Genomic DNA, 18,835 nt, shown 5'->3' with positions numbered 1-18,835 from the left:
TTTATACTAAACTTTACACATTACAGTAAACATCAAGACATACCCTTTTTCTTAGTACCTTCATTGGCATATTACTGCTGTGTGGGTGACTATGCATATACTGTATGGTGTACAATGCACTGCACAATAACTGTGAGACTATAATTTATGCTAAATGTGAATACCAGCCAACAGTGTAGATAGTAGTGGAACATCAGACAGTTTTTTTTTTCTTTCCTGTTTTTTCCTAACAAACCTAAACTTTGTGAGAGGATACTAAAGAAGTGGTGCTAAGCACAGTGCCTCCCTTAAAATTGAGTGAGTAAAGGAGACTTTCAGCAGACATAAATCGATCTTAGAAAGGAATGCAGGCATAAAATGAACCTTTCTTACAACTTCAAATAACTTCTAACAAACCCTATGTAACAGCCTGGTGTAAAAGTGGTCTGCACTGCAGAGTTTTACAAACATATCTGTGAAGCTAAACCAATCACAGAGTTGACCTGCCTAAGGCCTGTGCACAGGTCATATTAGAGAGGGGAGAAAAAACGGGTGGCTACCCACTGTCCATTTTCCTCTGTAGAAAATGATAGAGATCCCTAGTCAGTTATTTGGTAAATGGCCATGACAAAATGTTAACTACGTCAGGGGAATACTGTACACACAATCTTCCTTAAAGGCAATTATCTATGAAACCTAATTTCAATTATTTTCCATAACTTCCACTGCAATAAAGGTACATTCCTAAAAAGTAGCTATTTGGAAGCAGATAGAAAATATGACTTTATCACATATGTAAAAATGTAAGCCCTCCTAAAAGAACGATACATTATAGGACCACCAAATTTGATGTCTGTTTTATTCACAATATCATACTAAAAAATGATGTGATTTTTCCAAGGATAAATTATACTTATATAAAAGTACATGGTCCACCACAGTGGCAGGTGTACAGAGGAACTCCTTGTAACAGAAGTCTTTATACTTTTATACAATATTTACTAGTAGCCTGTTTATTTACTTAAAGTGGCATGTTTTTCCTTATTTAAAGTGGCTCCTAGATTCCTTAATAGGCGCTGCAAGTATTTTTGGGTCAGGTTCCTGTCTGATAATTCAGCTTTCTACTTCTCCATTGCTCAATGTGTGCAAAAGAGAGACACAGTAAGTGGTTATAGCAGTATTCCTCAACCATTTTAACATGTGGAAACTATAAAAATAACTTTCTGAGTTTAGGGAAGCCCTGCTATAATTAGTGATTTTACAGCTCACAGCATATTAGTGTGGTGATCAATGGGACAAATGCCTCCTACACTGATGGGCAGTGAGAGGAAGGCGGCCATGATAGCCGAAAATATCAATGATGTCAGCTAATCTGACCTGAAAGGCACAAGTTATAAGGTACCCCTGGTAACTGCTGGGAGAATCCTAGGGTTCCATTGAACCCTGGTTGAGAAACACTGGACTAAACCATCAGTTCCTACTCACCCTTCTGATTGCCTAGTTCTGAATAATACTATATGTTCTATCTAAGTAAGATTTGTTTTAAAATTATGCAAAGGCTAAAGGTTTGTGGTGTCACTTAAAGGAAACCTATAAAAAGAGAAATAGCTCACATCCCTACCCTAGTACCCTTGTTTCAATTCTTATGCCGCTTTCCCAGAACAAATAAATATGATGAGATCCAAACTTCTTACTGGCAGAGTTGGTTTGGGAGATGGATTAAAATTGTGTACCTAGAAGATCAGCATGGCAGCCAGGCAGCAATTACTTTAAGATGTTCAGCAATAGCAGCCTATATCCCTCATGACTTTAGGTTCAACAGCTGAATGCATACTATAAAGAAGTTTGAGTAAAGCTGTCCAAATGATGTATTTCAATTGTGTATTTACCTGTCTGGGTGAAACTAAGATAGCCGAGAATAATAATTATAATGCATCAGTCACCAAGCATACTATTTTGGCAACTGTAACTTTCTATGTCCCAACTTCCTATTATTTCATAAAATAATTACATTTAATTAAAAAAATTTTTTTTTTAATAATTTTATTTACACCTACAATACTCTGATCACCAATCCCGGCTGATGTTTGCCAAGTGAGGGTAATACAATGACATAGTTTCCTATGTTTCATGTAATAAAAAGGGGATAAACATCATGTTCTGTTGCCTTGTGACCTCTCCAGGCGGACAGGAAGTTAAAAGAAAGCTTGTCGGTTGTAATGACACATACGGTCACGGTTTTAGACACACAGCTATCTGTTCACCAGAATGGAAAAATACATTTCATCTAAAAAAATTAGTATACAGCAGCAAGACTTACAGGAAAGGGACTCTGATCCTGTGAAATCACACCACCACATCATTCAATCAGATCTTATGTGTCATTCACATTAATTTAGCAGGACTTTGCTGGCAAATGTTTCTAACTTTATCTATTTTAACATAATACACTTCTATACTTACATCTACAAAACACCAAATTGAAAGAAAAACTTTTTGGCAGATGTGAAAGTTTTCTTTCAGCAATATGCTATACAGTATCTTCATTCCAGGTTGATTAAGAGTAGCTGTCCTGCCATTAACTCCCAGGCTTACCAAATCTAATATGCAGTAATATATTTAGCTATCTTGTTGGCAGTTATATTCATATGGAGTTATATTAATTAATAAGGACAGAATGGTATATTGAAAGAAACCTGTTATCTAATACTTTCATTGTACTAAACAGCAGCAACATAGGGCCTGATTTATTAATGCTCTCCAAGACTACAGAAGATAGACTATCATGGGAGAACCAGGATGAACCCTGAAATAGTTCTGGACCAGGATTGAAAACATTTGCAAACTAATAGCAAATGGTTTTTGGGAAATCAGTTACAGTTTTGCTATATCACAGAGGTTCTCCCGTGATAATCAGTGCTCATGCTGATTGTAGTTTAGGGCAGTGGTCGCCAACCTTTTTGGACCCACGGACCACTAACTGCACTCACTCCAGACCGCACGTTTGCAGGGAGCCGTGTGTCTCTCAAAGGGGAAGAGACTTCCCCCAAAGTGACCTTATGAGACACAACCTGCTCACCGTCCTGAGCCTGCAATCCAGGGACATGGTCTTCAGCTCTGGCCGGTGGACCACCAAAATTTTTTTGCAGACCACCAGTTGGCGACTGCTGGTCTAGGGGAGACCAGAAAAGGAAAACATATAATATAGTAAAGTTGAGGAATGGCATTCTTCTTACCCTTATGCCATTGACACCAGCCCAAAGATGTTATTTAGTAAGTACAGTTCTGATATATATATATATATATATATATATATATATATATATATATATATTTTGTGCTATGCCTAGAATGTGGCCAGTAAGAATAAATGTTTTAGACAGATTTTGAACGGCTTTGTTCTAAATTGCCAGTTTTGAGAAAGTGTAAATTCTCGGTGCTGCTTGGCCTAATTTATTAAAGTTGCACAATAAAAGCAATAAATAATAATATAACACTAATTTCTAAAAGTGAAATGACCTTTCATACTACAGGTCATAATATAACAGTTTTTGTAAAAAAAAAATGGAAACTATCCAATGCAATAGGAATGTGGAAGAGTTCAAAATTTCAAAATTTTGTTTACGTAGAAATTTATTTTCATGGAGGTGTGCATATCACACCCTGGCTGAACGGTATTTCCATTATTCTATGCTTTCATCTTACATCCATATTTCCTGAAAGGTCTGTAACCTGAGCCTTCCTGTGTGATAACAGCTTGTCATTCACATAATGTGCAAAGCCTAAGATATGTACATCAAAGCTCTATATCTGATTTTTAGTTTACCTTCAGTATAAGCCATTATGTGACAAATGTTTACCATGTCCAGATATTTCAAATAGGTAAAAGAACTGCTGGTAAGCATAACAAATAATCTTTAATTTGTAATAAATACGCAAAAAATGCAATACTAATATAAATTTAACATCTTTACATTGATAAGTGGTTGGTTACTACTGAGTTGTTTTTGTTGCATTTTTATTGTTTATTTTTATATAACACTCTCTACACTGAAGGGAGGGTGGTAGTACAGGCAGAAGTAGGGCAGCAGTGATAAATGGGGCATTTAAATCAAGGGGATTTCTGTTTTATTTCTATATGTAGAATAACAACACAGATACAGTTTTTATTACTAGACAGTGATGGAACAGATGTTACAGATATTATTTACTTCTAGGGAGGCAACTGTATACACTGCTAAATCCAGTGTACACTTCCTGGAGAATACCTAGTGCTCAGGAGCATAAGTTTAAACAAATGTAATTCTCTATAAATTAGCATTATCCTGTTTCAGCCTAGCTAGCAATAAGTATCAGTATAATGCCAGGAGTGAGTAGTGATTGCAGTGTTCCAGCAACTGGAACAAGATCCATTAGCCATACGGCAGGTAGAGACATTGGGCTTTTTTTTATCATAGGAATGTATGCTGTTCACTTACCAAGGTGAATCATCACTATCTTGCAAGGGATAGCTCACTTACCTTAGTGACGGTAATGATAAAGATACAGGATTGTTCCTTGTACAGGACCTGATGACTATAGCTGTGTGTTGAGCTTAGTATCAATAAGGAGTCTGCTGCCCAGGAGCTCTTATCTACTGGCACTCTACTAATTTACATTTGGGGGCTCTAAGTCAGGGATCATTACAGAGTAGAGAGTATTACAGAGTATGTGTTTAGTACATTTGGGGTACTGGATGAGATGTGTTTTTTATGGAGTACATGCTGCACAGTGTAATGTATTGTATGTTGTAGTGTGGAAGGTTTATTTGGAGTGTAAGAAGCAATGTGAATATATACAATGCATTTTGTCAAGTGCTATGGTATTTATGATGGAGATTGCTAAGTGTATGTGGGTGGCGAGTGTTCTGTGTGTAACAGGGTGCTTAGGGGTCCTAAGTACATAAGGGAACATGGTTCAGTGTATTAGTGTTTTTCCCATTACTGACTTACCATACCTTGTTCTTCACCATGTCTCTGCATGGATGCAGGCTACAACCATCTTGGTATACCGTAGTAGCAGGGCTTTGCATATTCAAATCAATACTGCTGTCCTGGTGACATGTGATTGTACGTAAATATTCAAAAAGCAAAAAGGAAAGATGCTGGATCCACAGAACAAAGCTAAATGATGTCTGTTCTACAGGTCTTCAGGTACAGCATCCTCACCAGCAAAGAGAACAAGTATCACTAAATATCACATCACCTGGGACTAGTAGTGAGTAGTGCCTTGGATCTCATGTTGCAGGTTTACAACTATAAGGATCTAGGCACAGGAAGTACACTACAATTTTTTTCCAAAATTCATGTGTACTTATTAAGTAGTTTAAAATAATATATAGATTGTTTTAGGCACTGCTTAGCTACAGTTTGTATTTCTAGATGTTCACTATGGCAAAAATATCTTCAGTTACTGAATTCAAGTCCTTTTTAAGACCATTTTTTATTTGATATACTCCCCTCATCCTGTTGAAATACCCACTTCATTTGTAGTCCAGGGGCCTATTTTGTCTAAAACTATTCTTGGTACTTGGAAGAAACAAACATCCTTTCTATTACTTTTTGTCTGCCCAGACATTGTAGAAATACTTGAGTAGACGTATTCAAACAGAATGAACAGGTTGCATGTATTCTTACTTCAAAGCAGCACAACCCCTCCCTTTTCTATGCCAATATTAATATATTTTATGATTACTTGTGAAGTTGTGACAAGGTAACAGGATGTGAGCTGCCTAGTAACTCTCATCCTGTATCACTGTCTGTACTCATCTGACATTTGCAAACCCTATTTAATGTACAGTGCTGCGTAATATGTTGGCGCTATAGAAATCCTGTTTATTATTAATAATAATAATAATAATAATAATAACTGATAGGTGTTGGTAAATGAGTCATATTTCATGTCACATTGTTTTTCCTGAAATCTCCTGAAACAGTTTATAGGTCTTGCCTAACCCTTTAAATTTTTTTAATGCAGACAGTGAAAAATGGATTCTGCAGAGCCACAAACTACAGAAAATTTAACCAGGGTTGAGCTTGGCTGGAGAAGATAAGCGAATGACTAAGATACTGAGTCATACACATCGCTAAGCATGTGGTCAGTAACAATGCATCAGGGTAAAGCACCTGAACTCTAACAATTATTTCAACAGCTGCTTTCATTTGATCTTTATTGTTATTTTATTTGTATTGTATAATACATAAACTGTTTATATGGTACAAAGGCAAGAGTTAAAGGTTAAAAACAAAACATGTTTGAAATTATCCGCATTAACTATACATTTGAAAAACATATCATCAGTATAACCAATGGCATCTTCAAAATATTGTTGTATAGATTGTTATTGCCTATGAAATGAAAGGAGAGAGTGAAGAGAGAAGAGAAGTGAGAGAGAGAGAGAGAAAACTAAAGATGACTGCAAAGACAGGAAAAACATGGAGGAAGGAAAAAGGAGTATGATATGGACATAGGATAGTATAGGGATATAAGTGGGTTTAAAATAATAGCATACATTTGAAGAATTTAGAAATGTTAAAAGAAAGATGAAGAGAGAAGAGGGGTGAAGAAAGACAGAAAAAAGAGATAGTTAATGAATGTAATAGAGAGAAAGAATGTCAAAAAGAGAATAAGAAGGAAATTCACATATAAAATAAATATTTGTTCTAGAGAATGGGATTCAAGGAAAGAGACTAAAGAGGGAGAATAAGAAAAGGGATGAGAGGGAAAATGTAGAGAATAAGAAAAAGGAATATAATAAAGGATATAAGAAAAGAAAAAGGGAGCAGTGTATGAAAGATAAATGAGAGAATGTTACACAATATAAAATGAAGAAAAATCTAGAAAGGAGAGGGGGAGAACGAGGAAGAGAAATGGGTGGAGGAGGGAATGAAGGAATTAGGGAAGGTGAGGACACACCACCATGATTTTCCTACTGCTCTATGCTAAAAACAAACCCTGACATAGTTGGAGAAATATGAAGATTTATATGAAATCCTGTAGGGGGAAAAATGCCAAAATGGAGTCTTGGAGAAGTCACTGCATGCAGGAGAAAAATCAGACTGGTACCTTTCAAACAAATAAATAAAAGGAACTACTACTATGGAATACATGGGAATAAAGGGTTAAGGTAGTGAGCTTTGCTCTGACTCCAGTAACAAGAACTAAATGGCCATCTTTAAATGACCAGATATGGAAGTGTGCTGGAACAAACATCAGATGTTTGGCAAGTCCTCACAAGCCCTCAAAGCAACAATTTCATTTATCTTCTAGCAGTAAAGCCAGCCTATACCCTATATATATGCTTCAGTGCTAGTCAATGGGCTTCTGGTAAGATATTTGCAGACTGTCATCAGGTCTGATAGAATTTTAACATATGCATTAGGCACTAAATTCTGTTTAAAAAATGGAGCAAAGTCACATCCACCCTATGAGGCAGCCTTTACAAACAGTGGAGCCTTTTCTGCTTTCTCCCACAGATCAACCAGTGTTATTTTCCCAGCACAGTTGAGTTCCTGTGTTATCTAACTTGTTCCCAGGCACAATGTCCCTCAGTCCCCAGTGACTCCCTCTCTTTTCTCTGCTGAATTGCGCACTAAATAATGTGGATTCACAGCATAACTTGTAGCAAGTAAAGACTGAAGGACACACCCAGCTACATTCTAGACTGGTGCTGGTTCCTACATATGGAATCACTTAAAATCTATACTATCTAAAAGTACCTCTCTATAGATACTTAGTATCTGAAAATTAAACTGTATCATCAAGACAAGACAAGTTCATAGACATGTTTTCTCCTTGGATGTAGATGTTGGATACTTAATGTATCTTCTAAATACTGAGTTGATATTAAAATGGCTTTGCTTTTATTGCTTTATTCTCTGCCATTCTGTACTAGTATGGCTTTATAACACTCAAATTCAACATATCTAGGCAGTGATCCACCATGATCAAAATCAAACACACAAAGGTAAGCAATAGATAAAAATGTAGCCTAGAATTCAGCCTGGTATAAGAAAAAGTAGTATTATAAGTATTTGACTGTATCTGTTGTACCTTATTATCATCACTTACTGTACATTCTTTCTAAAACAATTGTCAGTAAAACTAATTGCAACTCGAAAAGGTTCTGTCTACCCCATCTAATGCCTGTCTGCTAAGCTACATTAGCTTACAACATTAGGAATACATTCCAAGCTCTAAATGATCAAAAAAGCCTAACAGGTAGAACAATAAAAGATACAAAAGGAAGAGAATTAAACTCCACTTACTGAAGCAGCCACAGTGTCTCACTCCTGGCAGACTGAACACCACCAAACAGGCACAAAGTGACAAAACACTGATCAAACCCCTTCTTTGCACTGTTGAGTCACAGATGAGGATCCAATGCAGAGCAATAGCAACCCAGCAAATTCCAGTGCCTAAAATCCCATCTACAAGCCCTTACATGCCATTGGATGGACTGTCTGTCTTTATAAGTCACGTTGCAAGACTTTAACCCTGTGTGCTGAGGACAGAAGTATTGAAATGATGGACGGTTGTTCACATATTCTTATTTTATAAGACTTTTAAGGCACTTTTTTACCCTTGGTATAGTCTTCAAAGCTACATTGCTTCCTGTGGTATCAGCTCACTGGCACCTAACTCTAGAGTGAGTCCATTCTGCAAAGTCCCTCTTACCCCTCCTCTGCTTATACCTCCCATTTTCTAGCACAGTGCCCCCTTTTCTTCCAGTACACAATCCCTCCCTTTCTTTTCTGTCTTCCTCCATTGCAAACTCTATACAGTTTTTAGCCAAGCACCCTCCTCTGTGCTGAGACTTGTACAATCTTATCTGTTACTGTGCACAGTAGTTTCTGATGCTATTACAAGTAGTTTGCAATGACAGTATATGAGGGAAACATCTGTCACCAGAAAGACACATATCTGCCTGCAAGAACTGCTGGGTGTCTGAACCACCCATTGCTGTACTGGAGGCACAGATAAGAGCACACCCTATCTGACCACATAGCAAAAAAAGAGGAAATATACAGCAGAAGTACATTTCAACTGTAATTTACAAAATGCAGAAGACTCAATTACTAATGGCAACCTGTTAGAATCTAGTTGTCATTTTTGAAATGCAATGGAAAATATAAAACACACTTTCTGATTGGCTGTGAAAGTGGTTTCAATATTGAAGGTCCTAGGTCCTGGTAGAGCAGCTTGCTGAATAGTAGGTGCCATTGCATGACCAGTGATGCCTCCATGTATCCTCCAGGTAATACTTTTAGTTTCTTTTAAAAAAAATAGGGAAATATCAAGAACAAGGCAGCTTTGAGCAGTAAACCAATATGGACACTGAACAATCATTTATGGTCAGTTATAGTGGATCATTGGATTATATGCAGATCATTGTTGTTTGCAGTCTTGAAGATACCCATCTGTACCTGAAACATTTTTAAATAACTTTGAGCTGGTTCTTCAGGTTGTCCCTTGTCTGCTGGGATTTGTAGTTCCATTATAGAAATGTGTCCAACAGGTGAAGAGGCTTCCCTGCTGCAAAAGAACCATTTAGCGCAGCAGATGGCAATGTAAAAGCCCAGTATTCCAGAGCCCAGCAGTAAATGGCAATCCAGCTACACGATGTTTTTTTATTGATATACAATCAATAAGGTGGTAAAGACTCTCAGATATCATCATCATATCTTCCACTTCTCACCAGCCCAGTCCTGTGCAGACTTCAGTCCATTGTGCTGGTTGGGTTTGTCATTATCCATGGACACCACTGTTCACTCTCCAGTGCTGAAACTGATTCTGCAGCTCAATACTGCACACAGCAAACCCTTCTACATGCAGAATAGTGCTTCTCTGTAAAATATAAACTGCCTTCTATTCAGCTATTTCCTTCCTGTTTTCTTCTGCTACATGTTGACTAAACAAGGCTAGTGTCATTTCTTTACTACCCCCCATCAGTGTGATGCTGAGCTCTGTCCAAGGGAAGCCCCTGTGTCCCCTCTGACTCCTCTGTTCCCATCTACATTGCTGAACCGCACAGAGAGGAAGCTCAGTATTAAAGTCATGCAAATCAGCACACTGCAAATAGAAGAACATTACAAAAGTATCACTAATAACTGTTGCTCCAACACTTCCCCTGTAGGTGCTAAGTGATTCAAGTGTCTAGTTATATCAGGTAAATGTATCCAGACTACTGTTAAAAGGAGTTATTGCCACAATAACCTCATACATGAAATGGAATCTGTCACTTGTAAGGTTTTATCTCAGTGTTGCAGAAAAGATGTAACAATGTATCTTTTAGTTTTTAAACTTAATTTGTTATAATACAAGAGTACAAGAGTCGTCACTGCTGAAATAAAGGTCTAGAAAGGAGCAGTTTTCAAATTGATTTTATTTTCTGGTGGATTTATAATTAATATAGGTGCAAATGTACCACATACTCAATTTACACTGGGCGATATAGATGAACCTTTTGTTGTTTATCTAATTTGGATAAAGATCTGTTTGCACACTTTTTAACATAAAACATGCACCGTGCAATAATCCAGATTCTCAAATGTTTGCAGGGCACATTCAAGGTAAAGCGAATCTGTCATAAAATTTAATATATGTTGCCATTACTGACATCCTTTGAGAATGCCAGTTCGCTGGCTTTCATGACTGTGTTTTTCATTATTGGTCCAGAAGTCGAAATAAAACTTTCTGGCTAGACAAGGCTGAATTAACACTACAAAATGTGTTTGTGCATTTTGTACTTTTTTTCAATGCACTTTAATGCTTCTTTCCCTTCTTTTCTCAGGTGTATTGTAATGGTTGTGCATTTGCTCTTTACAGTGCATTTTCTGAAATATAATGCACCATATAGGTACCAAAAATATATATAGTTTTGGCTTCTTTAAAGAGCTAACAGCTTTTGGCATCACACAGAAATAGCTGCAGTGGTGCAATTAGAAACTGCAAATCATTGCGACACAACAAATATTTATATAATTTTTTTCATTGTATTGCCTGCTTGTAGTCCAGTAGAACCAAACTCACCTCCCTCTGCTTCCTCACTGGCATGGATATATTCACTGGGTTTGGTCATCATCATTGATCAGCCTGGAATGTAACTCCAACTATGGGATCTATTTATAAAACAGTTAATTGGACATTTCCTAAAACAAAAAAAAAAGTCAGATGAAAATCCTTATACTTGTTCAGGGTCACTGACTCAATGATTACAATGAAAAAGTCAGCATGACAGCCAGGCAACTAGCAATATTATTTGGACAGGTCAGAAATGGAAACACACAAATTTCTTATGCAAGCTTTTTACTTTCCTCCAATATAAAAGCTATATAGTTAAAAAAAATGTTACTTTTACCTACTTATAAAACCCACATGCAGTTGGAACAATTTTCACAGTCCTTGGGCCTTGCAGACAATTATTCAACACAGTATGCCCAGAGTGAATGTATTATAGCTTAGTAATATTAATCCAGCTACTGACACCCTCATCAAAGACATATCACATTTAATTTGTGAATATTAATCCAACTACTACATAATCTTTGCTGCATGTCCAAGCACACCTTTCCTTTTGCAAATCCCATTTCACACTGACACCATAACAACAGTCATAATGGTTTACTAATAACTTGCAAAGATGTCATGTACCATTAGTGGAAGCAATTTACTTACAGGAACTAGAAACCACCCTGACTTCACATCACCAGTTTTAACCGCACAGGAAACTGTGTGATCAGTCCAACAAAATGTGTGATTTTCTTTCTGATAAATATTTCATTTGTATGTGAATAAGAAGCACTCTATTAAGTTATGTCTGTCATTTTGCTGCCTTGTACACTAAAGTATTATGCTATTGGCTTTTCTATTTAAGCTAAGCATTGCAGTGATGGAGTTAATGAGTTGTCCTCATTCTGTGTTTTGTGAACAACAAGGAGGATTTGTGTGTTTCAATAACATTCATTTAATTACTGTTATGATAAGGAAAGACACAACAAGCTTTCCTTTATTCTTCAACACCTGACATGTGCTAGGTAATATTAACACATTAAAACAGTGACCTAACCACTTCTTTTCAGGCATGCAATGTTAAGACACATTTTAAGCATAGATAAACTATGCTGTTGCATATATAAAGCAGAACTTTACTAAAAATAAAAAAAGGAACTGGCCTGGCCAATTAAGATGGCTCCTCACAATGAAGCAAGAAAAGACTGTGTACTTGGAAAATTTGCAAACAGGCAGGCAAGTTTGTATAAGGGACATTGCCTGTTCCTTATGCAATAAAGAACCTGCCTGCTCACAATTATGTTTGAAGTTTAGTTTCGCTTTAAGGAGCAGCATGAGAAGTTCAGAGAACACACAACCCAAGAATTGATAAACCAAAAATAGGGAGATGTTTGCACTGTAACTTTTTCTCCAGTAGTAGTATTATATTTGAATATTTTTATCTATATCTGTATCTTTGTTATGATAAAATTACAGCAAAGGTCTCTAAGTAAGAATGGAAGACAGCAAGATGTCAAGTAAGAAGAACATCAGGACATTTAAACTGTTTCATGTTTTTGGTACTAAATAAACAAATATTAAAGACTTAGGTATATATAAAATATTGATAAAAAATGTGAAGACAAAAATAAATCAGCTTTATTTTATACAGAATGGTAAATAAGAACTGGTTATTACAATTGGGATCCATTACTTGCTGGGCCCTGGTATAGTAACACAATATGCACAAAGAGGTTTTACATATACCTAAGTCCTGGTGATAGATGTACACATGAAAAGGGTTACTTGAGTCTAGTTTACTAGCTTTGTTAATGAGATAATTACTTTAGAAACACATTTAAAATGAAACATTTTTACATTTGCCTAAATAAAATAAATTTGTGAGATCACTTTAGAGATGACCCTCCTGATATATAACGCTGACAAGTCTCAAACAACTAAATTTTGACTAAGGTTGTCTTTACTATACCTATTGATTCTCGGAATCCCAGCACTCTTATAGAAACTTTTCAACCACACTCTGTCCTTGTGCTACACGTGTTTCTATTCTTGCAACCTTAAAAACGTTTATGACTTGACACCTGGCAATATCAGCATATGCCATGAAATGTTATAAACAAAGTAAATTTCCTGCACAGTTATTTGTTTCTTACAGATTTATTTAAATACAGTAGTGTTCAGTAAAGTCCACAGTCTAGATTTATAAAGGACACTCCAGCAATATGGTATTACTCAAGTAACTACAGCATACTGCAAATCCCTCCTTAGACAGAAACATTGACAACAATACATGTGGATGATAAATGTATGAAAACCTGGGATACTGGGGACCTAAAAAAAACGAAATCTTTTACAGCTTAGCTTAGCTTTTTCTTCAGGTTACTGATGGGTCCATATAAAGCAGGCAGCATGCTGTTTGTAATAGGGAAATCTAGTGTAGATACTCAGGATACTATTCACGTAGCATGGTTGTGACTTGACTGTTATAAGGTCTGTGGTGACAGGCTCATGATCATACAAGTTTTGGGGAATCCAAAACCTGCTTTTAAATGAAGGTCAGAAGGAAGTCAGCTGCAAGTCAGATGCACCTGTTAATTATTTCTAAATGATCTCAAAAGTATCTCAAAGTAATGTACAACTGATACAATAAACACAACCCTAAAGCCTGTTCATACATACGAGGGGGTGCTGAGAAGTTCCTGGCTTTGCCCCCTTCCAGATGAAATAGAAAAATGAGTGTGGGGGCATATGACAGCCTAATATCTTAATATGTATCTGTACAAATATCAGGTCTTTGCGATTAATAAAACTGTTTTTTCTTCTAGTGAGAAGCTGTGATGGCAGAGGCACAAGCAAGTTTCACGTCATTGGAGTTACGGACCGTCATGAAGATTTTGTTTCGCCAGGGAAAGTTAGAAAAGTACATTCACACTGAGATGTCACAAACACTGGGGGAGAAGTGTCCTTCCTACAGAACTGTCAAAACCTGGATAGGTTGGAAAGCCGTGGAAAGTTGACCAAAGGGATCCTTTTTTTGCAGGACAATGCACCTGTGCACACATCCAACGTTGTGGCTGGCAAATTGAACACCCTGGGTTTCCAATTGGTCCACCATACCCCCTACTCAACTGACCTGGCCCCTTTGGACTTTTATCTGTTCCCAAATTTGAAGAAACACCTGAAGGGGCAATGTTTTAAGGACATTTCTGACGTCAAAGATGCTGCTGAGAGCTGGTTTGCAGCCCAACCAAAGAACTTTTATTTGAACGGTCTAGAAAAGCTGCAACTACGCTGTACCAAGTGCATCAGTCTCAGGGGGGAATATGTTGAATAAATGTGTTATTTCATAACTCTGGCCCTCTTCTTTCTGGGCAAGCCAGGAACTTCTCAGCACCTCAAAGTTCTATACACTTTCATAGCTGGCGTGGTCCTCTCCAATGAACAACAATCTCTGCTTTAAAACATAACTGAATGTAACAGAAAATTAAAATTGCAACCAGACAGGCCCTTTATTGCAAAAGGGGCATTTGATCTCCGTTCTGCAAATAAACAAAAATATTTGCTTGATTGCAATTTTCTATTTACATTTACCTGTTCTTACTTAGGAGCCACTATCTTCATCCACTCCTCATCCCATTGCCACCCCTTCTAGACTAAAAATTATGTCTGCTTACAGTTTTGGAATGCAGAACTATAGTTCAATAGTAGTTTAATGCCTTTTGCATTTTTCATTTTCAAGTTACCATATACCCTAGAAATGTATTTGCTTTGTAGAAAATCACATCAGGTGCAGTAAGTGTAATTTTTATAAGCTACACTAACAGATAGTGCGAGTGATTCTTTAATATTGGTCTTTTAACATGCTGGAATTCGAAAAATGTTTAGAATACAGATTTACAATTGCTTACATTAAACTAGAGAGAGAATAGATGTAAACACAGCTTTTCTTTATACTGGTATTGCATACAGGTATGCCCAAAGTTGATAGTGTCTTCATTATAAAACAAGGTCATCAGATATATTCTATGCACACACAAGCTGCATGAGGAACAGTAAGTGCGGTTAGGGCTACCCAAGACAGGGTGTTCACTTCCTTTGTAGTACTATGGGACTGTATCCCTTATCTAGAATAATCTCATCTCAGTCCCATCTGCTTGACAGTTGAACATCCATGATCTGCTTCAGGCAGCTCTGTATAATTGGGAGCTTGAGGAAGTACACAGAAATTGAAGATCTTGCACAGATTAAAGCCTTCATATCAACAGCTTGTAAATATATATATAAAAGGAATTCAGTTTTAATCAGAATAGAAGAGATTATAATTTCCGTCAGGTCTCAGAAAAAGATTTCCCTTGGCTTCTTAGGTGGTCACTACTAGGAGGAGAGAACTTGATCTATCCTCAAATAGCAATAAACAGTAACACTAACACTAGACAACAAAGACTAACAACAATAAAGGTAGAAGGAGAAGTAATTAAAATCCTAATAGGGTTTAAACTGATGTTTATTCCCCTGTTTGGGGACTGTTCTCACTTTTGGTGTGTGGACTGTAAAACTTGCATTTCTAGCTCGCTTACCACGTATTAGCTATGCATAGTAAATATTACTTTGGTCAAATTTTCACATTAAGAAAAACCTACAGTCTGGATATGCACATAATATCCAAGCCCTCCACTACAAATAAGCAGTGCCCTTCTGTAAACTCAATGGTTACTGTTAAAAATACACACATCCTCCACCCTAATAAGGTAGGTTGGAGGATGTCCATGTATTTGGGAAGTTTACATACACATTTCACCTTATATCTTGTGAGGAAGGGATTAGTTTACCTAGTGCCTAAAAAATGTATTATTTGGCAGTGCCATGTGGGGAAGGAGAGACATACCTTAACCTATGCACATGGTAGCTTTGGAAAATTGTTTTTTTAAATCAAGGGTCAAGCCACTGTATGGAAATGAAAAAACATTTACATAAAGGCATTTCCAGGAGTTAAGTTAAGTTCAATGTAGGCATCTAGTTCAATCTCATGTGTTTAATTCCTGTTTATATGTATATACTTTATGCTTTTGTGTATATCAATTTGCAGGAAACATAGTCATATATAAATTTAGGAAAATGAAGGCACTCTCCAACATAATTCTTCTTCTGTGTGTTTTGAACAAATTATTGGACAGCAAGTTAATGAAATGAAAAATTTTGAGATGACACAAAACTCCTTCAGACTTCAGGAATGGATTCGATATTTTAACAAGAACATTTTCATAAAAATAGGCAAATTTTAGTTATTACATTGCCAACATAAAAGAAGCACAAAGTCCACCACGTCTACAAATTTAGAAAACAGAAAGCCACTTGTATTGGCCACATTCCTTAGATCAGGCAAAATAACTTCAAAAAGAGTTCACTTCATAACTATGTCATATCCATAAATATAGAAGAGTAACCAACAGTAACACAGTAAATGCATTCATTAAGCAGACAATGGGTAACTCATTACATTAACTTTGGTATAAATGAAATGTTTACTCATTGAGCAGAACATTAAAGGCACAACTTTGTTTTCCCAGCACTGTGGCTGCTCCAAAATTAGGTTAGTCTGCAGTAGAAATTGTGTAATGACTTCTCCTTTGTCAATGTCACAAATAGATTTAGGGTATAGATAAAAGAGGAAATGTTTTGACAGAAAAGAGGAAATAAAGTTTTAAAGCTTGCAGATATGTCTTCAGTTGACCATTTTTGCAATATTCACTTGAAGTTCAAATAACATTTCTAATAATTCTTCGTATTCAGTGGCTAAACATTTCCGTGATAATGCTTCTATTTCTTTGCCTCTTAGTTTCTATTAAATAGGTATCTTTAGTCCAATTATTATCACAAATTCTACCACTATTCCAAAGTGTCTATTTTCATGAAAAGAGAGCTTAAAGGCTTACTCATTTAAAAAATCACATATTTTAGAGCTCAGGTGCACAAAATATTGAGTTTGGCATGTTACTGATTCATTACATTAAAAATTGATGATTTGATTGGACTATCCAATCAAATATGACAAAATCATTCTTTCATGTTCGCATCAAACAATATTTTTTAGGCAAACAATTCTGTATAATGGCCAAGTCTAGCAAAAATCATTAATCAATTTCTGTTGACTTGTGTGAAGAACTGTGTCCTAAAAGAGTTTGTAATCCTTATTAGGAAGATCTACAGAAACAATATTAGAACTGATATCTGCAAGTTCTAGCCAAATCATCAACAATCACCTTGTTCTTAGAATGATGAGATCAAGATTCAGTTTGTGAAGTTTTGTTAATTCTTTCCAAGTGGAAGAATTTCCCCTAACCTTACAGTAAGTCTGAAAGATGGAATTTATTATGTATTCTTATGACCTTATAACGCTTATGTTGAATATAAAGTATTCAGAAATAACAAAGAAGCACAACTAGATTAGTTTTCAATACATTTTTACATAAAACAAAAAGGTAATGACAAAAAACAAGTACAATTACATTGAGGGCAATACCAAAAGATATGACAACAGACAGAGTTGGTTATAGAAATCAACCAGGCTGCACATACATAAACTATCCAAGATAGATAGGAGACAAAGGTGATAATTAGATCCATACACAGTATTTCAAGTATAAGCACAGTATTGTAGAGCAGCTTACCTCAGCAGCTTATGTCAAACTCTGCACCCTTGAGGAACCCTTGAAATAATTTTCAGGGCTCTACCCCTACTAACCAATTCTTTCTTTTTTTGGGTGGTGGTGGGGGGGGAGGTCAATGGGAACAAGCCTCTTGAAACTGGAACTAAAAATAAAAAAGCAAACTTATCTTTAATCCATCGATCCATTAGGAGGTTTCTTCAATTGGGTCCCACGTATCCTTCTTCGGACCATGTGCCGCCATCTTTTTCAGTCTTCTTCCAGGTTCCTATTCGTATATGTCACTGATCTCGCACTGCGCATGTGTGAGTTATGTATTGTTTTTTCTTTTATTAAAGAAAAGGAGCAGCCAGAGCCTCCCAGGATGCATCATGTATGTATCCCGGAAGGCTCTGAGCTCCCATTCAGTCTTGATCATCACAGCAATCAAGACAGAAAGGGGGGATGATACACCCTTTTTTAGAAAAAAAAATGATTTTTACTTTACATAAAAGGGTTGTCTACCATTTTATGTAAAGTACAAACTTCGAGTTTAGGTGTGCCCCTACAGAGATGGCCAGAATAACACCTAAAATCATTATTAGAGTCATGCATCTGGCTCCACCAAGTGATGTTAGACCATCATCAAATGGGAGGTCAATAGGCCACATTTGGAGGAACCCTTAGCAATCTCTGGGGAACCCTGGTGGATAATCAGTGCTGTAGAGCCTTGGGTAGGGGGATGACCAAGATCCCCTCAGGAAAAGTTTTATCTCAGGTACTTGCCAATTGGAACACAATTAGATTTATTTCCTTTACATTACTTTCAGCTAATGCCACGGCTCATACAAACTTTTCTGTCTGCTATTTATCTCTGCATGTAGACAGCAATTTGTGCTTACTAAACATCAAGATCTATCACTGGAAGACAAATGACTTGGTAGAAGACAGCCTAATTTATGTCATCTGGCATTACAACATCAAGATATAAAATACCATTTAAATTCAGTGTAACATCAGCAGAAACACTATCAGTAATCACAGTACTTAGATTCCTATCTCCTGCCATCAAGGAATTTCATACAATATAATCAATGAAAGGAGTGAGGAGGGGTCAATAACTGCTATTTTGTTACACTAGTTGTATATCTTGTAAATACATT

At 36.5% G+C, this 18,835-nt stretch overlaps 1 protein-coding gene across 2 annotated transcripts in view; it reads right to left on the bottom strand.

Moving 5' to 3' along the window:
- The window catches only part of LOC140344111 (transient receptor potential cation channel subfamily V member 1-like), a 45,832-nt gene extending 35,827 nt beyond the window's left edge, over positions 1 to 10,005 (bottom strand). Inside the window, exon 1 of one of the 2 annotated variants that reach the window (XM_072431055.1) lies at positions 8,286 to 10,005. The gene's annotated coding sequence lies outside the window, so the exon portion shown is untranslated. The remainder of the gene's footprint in view (positions 1 to 8,285) is intronic. The other variant, XM_072431061.1, reaches the window with a different exon arrangement.
- Positions 10,006 to 18,835: the final 8,830 nt, after the last annotated feature.

This window comes from Pyxicephalus adspersus, chromosome 1, assembly GCF_032062135.1.
Source record: "Pyxicephalus adspersus chromosome 1, UCB_Pads_2.0, whole genome shotgun sequence".
Taxonomy (NCBI): domain Eukaryota; kingdom Metazoa; phylum Chordata; class Amphibia; order Anura; family Pyxicephalidae; genus Pyxicephalus; species Pyxicephalus adspersus.
The sequence above is the reverse complement of the archived record's forward strand: the minus strand, read 5'-3'. Positions and strand labels throughout refer to the sequence as shown.